The sequence below is a fragment of the Phyllostomus discolor genome, chromosome 1 (assembly GCF_004126475.2).
Source record: "Phyllostomus discolor isolate MPI-MPIP mPhyDis1 chromosome 1, mPhyDis1.pri.v3, whole genome shotgun sequence".
Taxonomy (NCBI): domain Eukaryota; kingdom Metazoa; phylum Chordata; class Mammalia; order Chiroptera; family Phyllostomidae; genus Phyllostomus; species Phyllostomus discolor.
Window position 1 is genome coordinate 48,149,580 of NC_040903.2, and position 7,875 is coordinate 48,157,454.

The 7,875-nt window shown below is 43.3% G+C and overlaps 1 protein-coding gene across 1 annotated transcript in view; it reads left to right on the forward strand.

The window, feature by feature from the left end:
* SHROOM3 (shroom family member 3) overlaps positions 1 to 7,875 on the forward strand; it is a 278,644-nt gene that overhangs the window by 179,952 nt on the left and 90,817 nt on the right.

The window sequence follows — 7,875 nt, forward strand, 5'->3', positions numbered from 1 at the left end:
ACCACTCTCTGTATCTAGCATGTAGGAAATTCTCAGTGAAGATACCCATTGTATTACACTTTCACATCAACTTCTTATCTCCATTTTTCAAATGAGAAAACTGAAGCTCAGAAGGCGAAAAGTGGTTAGCACAAAGTCACGCAGTGAGTAGAGAGGCCAGGGCTTGGTTTCTGTTTGGCGGTCTCACTTCTACCCTGTCCCACCACACGGCTTTAGCTAAGTGTGGATTCGGCTGGTGAATATGAGTTCACTCAATGAAGTGAACTTGGTTACCACTGGCTTTCATGCTTGGTAGGTGCTCAGTATTTACTAAATGGAGGAATGATTGATTTTAATGAAAATTACATCAGTATTTACATATCATTTTCATACATTCCAAACTGCTGAGTGGAAAGGAAGTAGCTAACATAGTAGTTTACAAATAGTATGACATGTAAATATCATGCACCTGAGCTGAGTTAGTCTCTGTTCAGGTTCCTGGTGCCTACAACTAAAATCTCAGGGCCCCGCACTCCACTGTTCTGCCTCTTTGTTTAAACATTCAATTTGCCTCTTCAGACACATAGCCCAGGACATGGGTATAACAAATACTTGTTAAATGACTTAGTAATTTATATTATCTTTTAGCCTCACCATTAAGTTCTGGGCCAATAAGAGGACCTCCAACCCCCCACCCCAAGTCCTATTGTGATTTCTACCCAAAAATGTTAAATGTGACCAAGACCCAGAATGACTGTTGGGCAGGAAAAGGGGAAGATCGTCACTGGGCTAAAGGCCAATCTTACGCGTGCCATTAAGGTTGCCACGAAGAAATTCCTGTCACTTCTCTCTAGGATTGCTCCCTTAGCCTTTCCTTCTCCAAATCTAGACTTCAAAGCTCTTGGAAAAAACAAGACACAAAGTGTAGGATTAGGTGCCCAATTTATTTATATTTTAAGGAAGTGTCCCACAAGGCCAGCTAAGCCTGTCAGACAACAGTGACAGTTCTCATTGTCAGAAAATCCAAGAATGATTATAGCCTGTGACCTGTGACAGCTCTGAAGGCCCATAAGAACCTCCAGGGAATGCCACTGGTATTTACCTCCAATATCACCTACTTTCTCACTGCTCGGAGAGAAGTCTGGGCCGCGTGCCTGCGTGACTGAAGATTCACAGCACTGCCCTTACCAGTGGCTGCTTATATCTGTTAGCTGTGTGCGAGACAGTTTGTACCAGAACTGAAAAGGGTGAGGCATTCACAGTTTTGTACTCATGAAATTATGAGATAGCGACTCAGACCAGGGCCCTCAGCAATGGCCAGTTCTTTCCCTGCGAATCCAGGATGTCCTGATCGGGGGTCAGTGCCTCGGACAGAGTGAGTGCACCAGGAGAGCCCATGAGGCATCGTCCCTCATTCCTCATTCCTCTTGTTCCCACTTGGGTTCCAACAACAACGGAGTCTGTGGAGGTATTTCTTGTACATTTGTGGCACCAGAGCCATCTCGCCATTCCTAAAGCATGGCCTGATTTTGCTATAAGCAATAAAGTTACTGGCAAATATGAAAAATGTATCTTTTATTTTTACTTCAAAACAGAATGAACTTGTTGACTCACCCAATACTGTGGCTCTCTTTGGAAAGTATCACTGGTTAATAGGCTATAGTTCATACTCAGTCCAATTTGAAAGAAAGAGATTATTCCTTAAAAAAAAACCCTCTCCTTTAAGTTTAAATTACAGGTAACCATGATATTTCTCCACTTCAGGCCCAGGCATGGGAGATCGCTCCAGATAACACACCCTTGATCCAAGGTGCCCTCTGCCCGCCACACTGCATTAGTTCCTCACACCTCACTCTAGAGGTAACTTCTCACCTCTCACTTAGTTGCGTAGCACCCGGCAAGAGCCCTCCTCACTCTGGGTATCATGTAAATGTCAAAGACCTTAGAGTTTCTTTGGGGAAAATGGCACCATATTCATCACAGAATCTCCAGTGAGGGGCACACAGTGGGCTGTCCATGAATGTTTGAACTGGCCTGGAGCACTTTGGAGAGTTCAGAGGCTTTGCAGGCCAGTGGACATGGACTTGCGTCCGTGTCGTCACTTCCCAGCTGTATAATGGGAAACGTCACCTATTGTTGCTGAGCCCCAATTTCCCATACGAAAAATGGCAATAACCCTTACCTTAAAGAGTGTAGAGAGTCTAACATGGTTCCTGGTACATAGTGGGTGTTTAATAAATACATTTATTCCTTTGATTTTTATACTAGATTGAGGATTAGAAGTTCCTTCCAAAACGTTTATGCTGAATGGCAGGGGTATAGCTCAGGGTAAAGAATCTGACTGCAAAATGTTTACACTGGACCACTGACGGGGTGAGAGGTCTCGCTCTAAGTATCAGCATGTATATTTTTTGTCATCTCTTCCCCTGATAAGTGACACACATTCATTTGTAGCTACCCACTCTGTTCAAAGCTATTTGTCTTAACTTGAGTGATTTGCCCTAACTTACCCTGAATGTGCCTGCTCATTACTGACTCTAAAAATTAGAAATGGAATATTAATTACCATCCTACTGAAAATTAAGTTCCTTTTGGTTTCAGGTACGCTCTGCTCTGTTCTGTTCAAGTAACCAAAGAGTGAGTGCTACTGTTCAAGGTCCCCTAGGGACTGTGATTCTGTTTCTATGGTGCAACAGTGACATCCATTGGCCTGTTGTGCTAATTATAGAGGAAACCTGCTTCTCAGCTCTGTGACTATTGGGTTTCCTGATACAGAAATGCAAAGACAACACACTGTCTCTGGTCTCAACAAATAAGTCAAAGCTAGTGGTGAGCACCTGGTCCCCTGCAGAGTGGGCTGGTTTCAAGACCCCTCCCAAGGACGCATATTCTAAGATCAGTGCCACCCGGGTCTTCCCTGGCAGCTGTGTGGGGCAGTCCCTGGACCTGGTTCTCTCTGCAGTTCAGTGAATTTATAGGGCTGTGGGGAAGCCATTGGTTTTGGATTCAGATACGCTATTGGGTGCATACACCAGGGCAAATCACTTCACCTCTGAACCTTTTCCATGAAGTGAGGCTGATAACCATACCTGTTTTGCAGTTACCAAAGGCTTCTCCATACCATTGATAAGAAATTCCCACAATCCCACAACAATTGTGAAAATTAGGGAAGCACAAATTACACCTGCCCAGCTTCTACCAGACTGTAAGGATGAACACCAAATTATAGGTCTTCTCATCTCAAGTCTTGGTGACTTATGTTCAGTGCCTTAGGTGGAATTAACCAGGCCATTACTCTGGGGAAGAGGTGAGAACTCTGGAGAGATGTTCTAAAGATCTGAGAAGAATCCACTTCCAAGCTTATTCAGGTAGTTGGCTGAATTTCGTTCCTGTGATTTCCATACTGACCGTCACTGGGACAGCTCCCCGCTCCTAGGAGCAGCCGACAGTCCTTCCCGTGTGGCCTCCTCCATCTTGCAGCCTGCAAAACACATTGAGTTCCCTTCATGCTCTGAACTTCTCTGAACTTCTCTTCTATCAGCCAGAAAAACAAAACAAAAAAACCTGCTTTTAAAAAAGCTCACCTGATTGAGTCAGACTTATCTGGATAATCTCTGTATCTTATGATCAGTTGACTTGGGACTTAAATTGCATCTGCAGCCTTCCTTCACAGTAGTTCTTAAGTTAATGCTTGACTGAATAACTGGGAGACAGGAATCTTGGAGCCATCTCTAGAATTCTGCCGGCCACAGCAATCTGTGGTGAAGCCTTAAAACCAGCATCACTTTTCACCATTCAGCTGCATTCAAAGCTTGAGATTGCAAATATTTTTTCCTTCCAAAGAATCATACCAACTGTGGTTTCAGTAATTATCTCTCACCACTGTGTTCTATGTACTTATAAAACTCCTTATGTTTGAAAATGTCCAAGTGCTTCACCAACATTGAGTTTGACAGCCCCACCCCACATGACGAGTTAACTAGCTAGCAATATAAAGACTAGAAGACTTAGACACGGGTTATAGTGATTTAACCAAGTTGATTTTTGTCATTTCCTGGTGCCTCTTATAACAGGTTGCAGAATCTAAAACTAACATTTTCTTTAAAAAAAAAGATTTTATTTATTTATTTTTAGACAGAAGGGAAGGGAGGGAGAAAGAGAGGGAGAGAAACATCAGTGTGTGGTTGCCTTTCATGTGCCCCCTGCTGGGGATCTGGCAGGAGACCCAGGCATGTACCCTGACTGGGAATTAAACTGGCGACCCTTTGTTTCACAGGCCAGTGTTCAGCTGACTGAGCCACACCAACAAGGGCTAAACCTAACATTTTCATTTGGTAACTAGAATAATAGAATTTAAGGGTGAAAAGTCCTAAGATCTCTATAGTCCAACTGAAGATCAAAGAAATTGATTCATAGAGCTGGTGAATCAGAAATAAGCCCAGAATCATGTCTCTAGATTCTGGGGCTAGAGCACACTCAAATTCTCCACTATACTCCAGTGCCTCCTAGCTTCTAGAGAGTTGTCTGATCAAGCAAGGGACTTTGAGATTTGCTGTTTTAGGTCATAAATCTCTGGCAATCTAGAAAACACTGTTGAAAAATCAGATATGGATTATAGTGTTTCCCTTACTGCCAAATCAAATCCTTTAGATAATTCCTTCCAAGTAATTTTTGCTGGCTTGAAACTAGCCAAGGGAGGGAAGGGGCTGGTGGAGCTGACATGCTTAGTTGCTACAGTCTTAGGAGTCCTTGATTCTGTGCTTGAAATCTCATTGGACTCGGGGACTCTGTGTTTCCTCTAGTAGACAATGAAAGAGTTATAAACCCGACTTTCAAGGAACCCTTGAAAAGCCCCCTTATTTGCAAGGTGAGTGCCAGGGAAGGTGGTTGTCAAGAACCATGACTTGCCAAGTATGACTAGAACCCAGAGGCAAGAGCCAGCAATAAACCAGCCCAATCTCTCCTGAAGCTATATTTTATTTGGCCCACAGAATGGTGCTGGCTTTTTATTTGAATTACAATCCAAATAACACTGGATTGTGATTTAAAAACTGGAATTTTTGACATAAAAACCCAGATTTTTTAGCTTTTGCCTGAGAAGTTGGGAGCTCAGGTAAAGTGTACCCACCTTCCACAAGCCCCGTGGATAGGGCACGAGTACTCCAGGTGCCGCAATCCCCAGGCTCACTTCATCCGTTGCCCTTCTTGGTTTCTATGGGAATTTGAGTCATGATGCCTGCCTTCCCCAGGCTGCCGTTTTGAGACGCTTTTTCTGATTGTTCAAACTTTCTTATCTGGGCTATACATACCAGGTATGTTTGGCTCTCGTTTCCTAGCAATTGGAGATAATGAGCCAGATTTTTTTCAAAGTGGGGGAGCTACTTTCTGACATTAACTCTGGCCATTTAAAAGAGCATTTTCTCCATAGACCCACAGTCATTACCATGTGAGGTGCCCAGCATTCATATAATTTCAAAAAGTACTCTTTTCCTAATGGGCCAGTGTACTAATCAGGAACTTCTGACTTTGGGTAAATAAAACATTTGGTATTTGTGGTGCCCACGAGTTTATTAGGAAAGGTATCTTTTTATCTAATAAATTTATGTTATGAGCTGAATTATGCACCCCCAGAACTTGCAGGTTAAAGTCCTAACCTCGGGTATCTCAGAATGTGACTGTATTTGGAGATAGGTCCTTTCAAGGGGCATTGAAGTGGAAAGGAGGCCTTTGGGTGGGGCCACTTCAATATAAGTAATGTCCTTACAAAGGGAACAGATGGACACAGAGAGTCACTAGGGATACCCACAGAGGAAAGACCACACGAGAGCACAGTGAACAGCTGGCTACCTGAAAGCTAAGAGGAGAAGGCTTAGGAGAAACCAAAACTGTTGACATCTTGATCTTGACCTTCCAGCTTCCCAAACTTTGAGAAAATTAATTTCTGTTGTCTATGTCAACCAGTTTGTGGTATTTGGCTATGGCAGCGCTCGCTAACTAATACATCTTCTTAAGTTGCATTTCTTTGGAGGAACCTCAGTATTGCCTTATGCAGTGTATACAGTAAGTTGTTAATTAATAATTCTTCTTGAGTTTATGCAGGTGGAGTCCCTGGCTGTGATTCTCAACCTTAGCTTCCCATGAGAGTCCTTAAAAATAGCAATGCTCGGGATCATTCCCCAATATTCTGACTCAGTTTGGGGTGGCTTGGTCCTGGGCCTCTGGTTTTCAAAGATCTCCAGGTGGTTCAGACATGCAGCCTGGAATGAGAACCATTGACTCAGAGAGAAGGATCTTCCCCCTTAAAGAGAGGGCAGGGCTTCTGCAGTTCTCAGCTGGGATCCCACAGCTGCCAGGGCTATCCAGAAACAGGTGAGGTAGCCTTATTGCCTATAGAACAGGATCTCAAGGGCCTGAGTAAAAATGAGCTTCTGTCCTTGGACCTCATATTAGTGGAATTATCTCAAGTCCACAAGTGCAGCAGCTTTGCCTCTGAGCTGTAGCCTGGCTGAGATTCACAGTTTACTTTTTTTTTTTTTTTGACCTCCTATCTTTCTGCCATTGATATCACGTATTTAATTTTTGTCCCACCTTCCATAACAGTTGAGGGTGGGGCACCTGGGAGGGCATTCCAGGAAGCTGTGGCATTCCCCCAGTGCCCTGGGCCTGGAACTTGGAAGAGTTCCAGAAGAACTCGCCCTGCAGAGCAGGGGTGTTGCTTTTAAGGGTCAGACCCACATAGCTTTCCTTCCCCAGCCATGGTGAGATCCAGGGTCTTGCCAGGAATTCTGGATTTTTCTGTGGATTTGGCTGCTTTTTGCCACATTTTTTTTATTAAAATGGTGTTATCTCGTGTTTATGACTATTTAAGCTTGCTGATTTTATTAATATAAAACCTGGCAATTCTTATCAGTCACTCATGAGCCTGGTAAAGTGAAAACATCCCTGTTCTGGAATTTTCCATGAGCTGCCTGCTCTGTTCTTGAGTGGAAAGTGGTGATGTTTTTGAGAGACAGATGCAAGTAAACAGAGCGAGGACAATGCTCGCCCCTTCCTTCAAATCCTGTCTCTTACGTTTGCTGGTGTCTATCTAATCTTTTCTCTCTGCTGTCAGGTGTGACATCCTGACCCCATGTCATAACTTCTTTCTGATAAGTGCTGCCCTGGTAAATTCAGCTGTATCAGTGCAGAACCTGCCCAACCTGACATACTGCAGACACTTTTAAATGCATTAGGAAATTCCCACTGGACACTTTGATCACAAAACCAAACACAGCGGGGTCACTTTTAGGACCCTAGAGATTATCAGGGGCAAAAAATGAATGTTTTGAGGGACTTCAGGGCTTAAGTGTTGGTTAATATAAGCTGGTATTGCTAAAACCCTAAAACAGAGCAGAGGGGGAAGCGATTTGCTGCATTGTATGTCTAGGGTGTAAGAAAAGTCCGGTGATACCCGGTGTCTAGTAAAGCTGGAGAAAGTGCTGGTTTCTCTTGGTACAAAGGAATATTTGTAATTAGGATCTTAAACTGGTCATGTGATTTCTTATTATGGAAGTGATTATATATTACAGCTCGTATGAATTAAAGTATGACAAAGATATGTCCCCCTTATATCTTTTAACTGCTTGAAAGGAAATGCTGAGAAAGTAGGGATGCGAAGAGAGATTTCTCCACCCATGTTCACAGCAGACGATGAACCCAAAAGCAGAGGCACCCAAGCAAGTGTTCATCAGCAGATGCATCAATAAGAATATGTGATATGCACACATAACGGAATATTGTTCAGCCTTCGAAAAGAAGGAAATTCTGTCATGTGCTGCAATATGGATGAACTTGACACTATGCTAAGTGAAGTAAGCTGGTCACAAAAGAACAAATACTATATGATTCCACTCATAT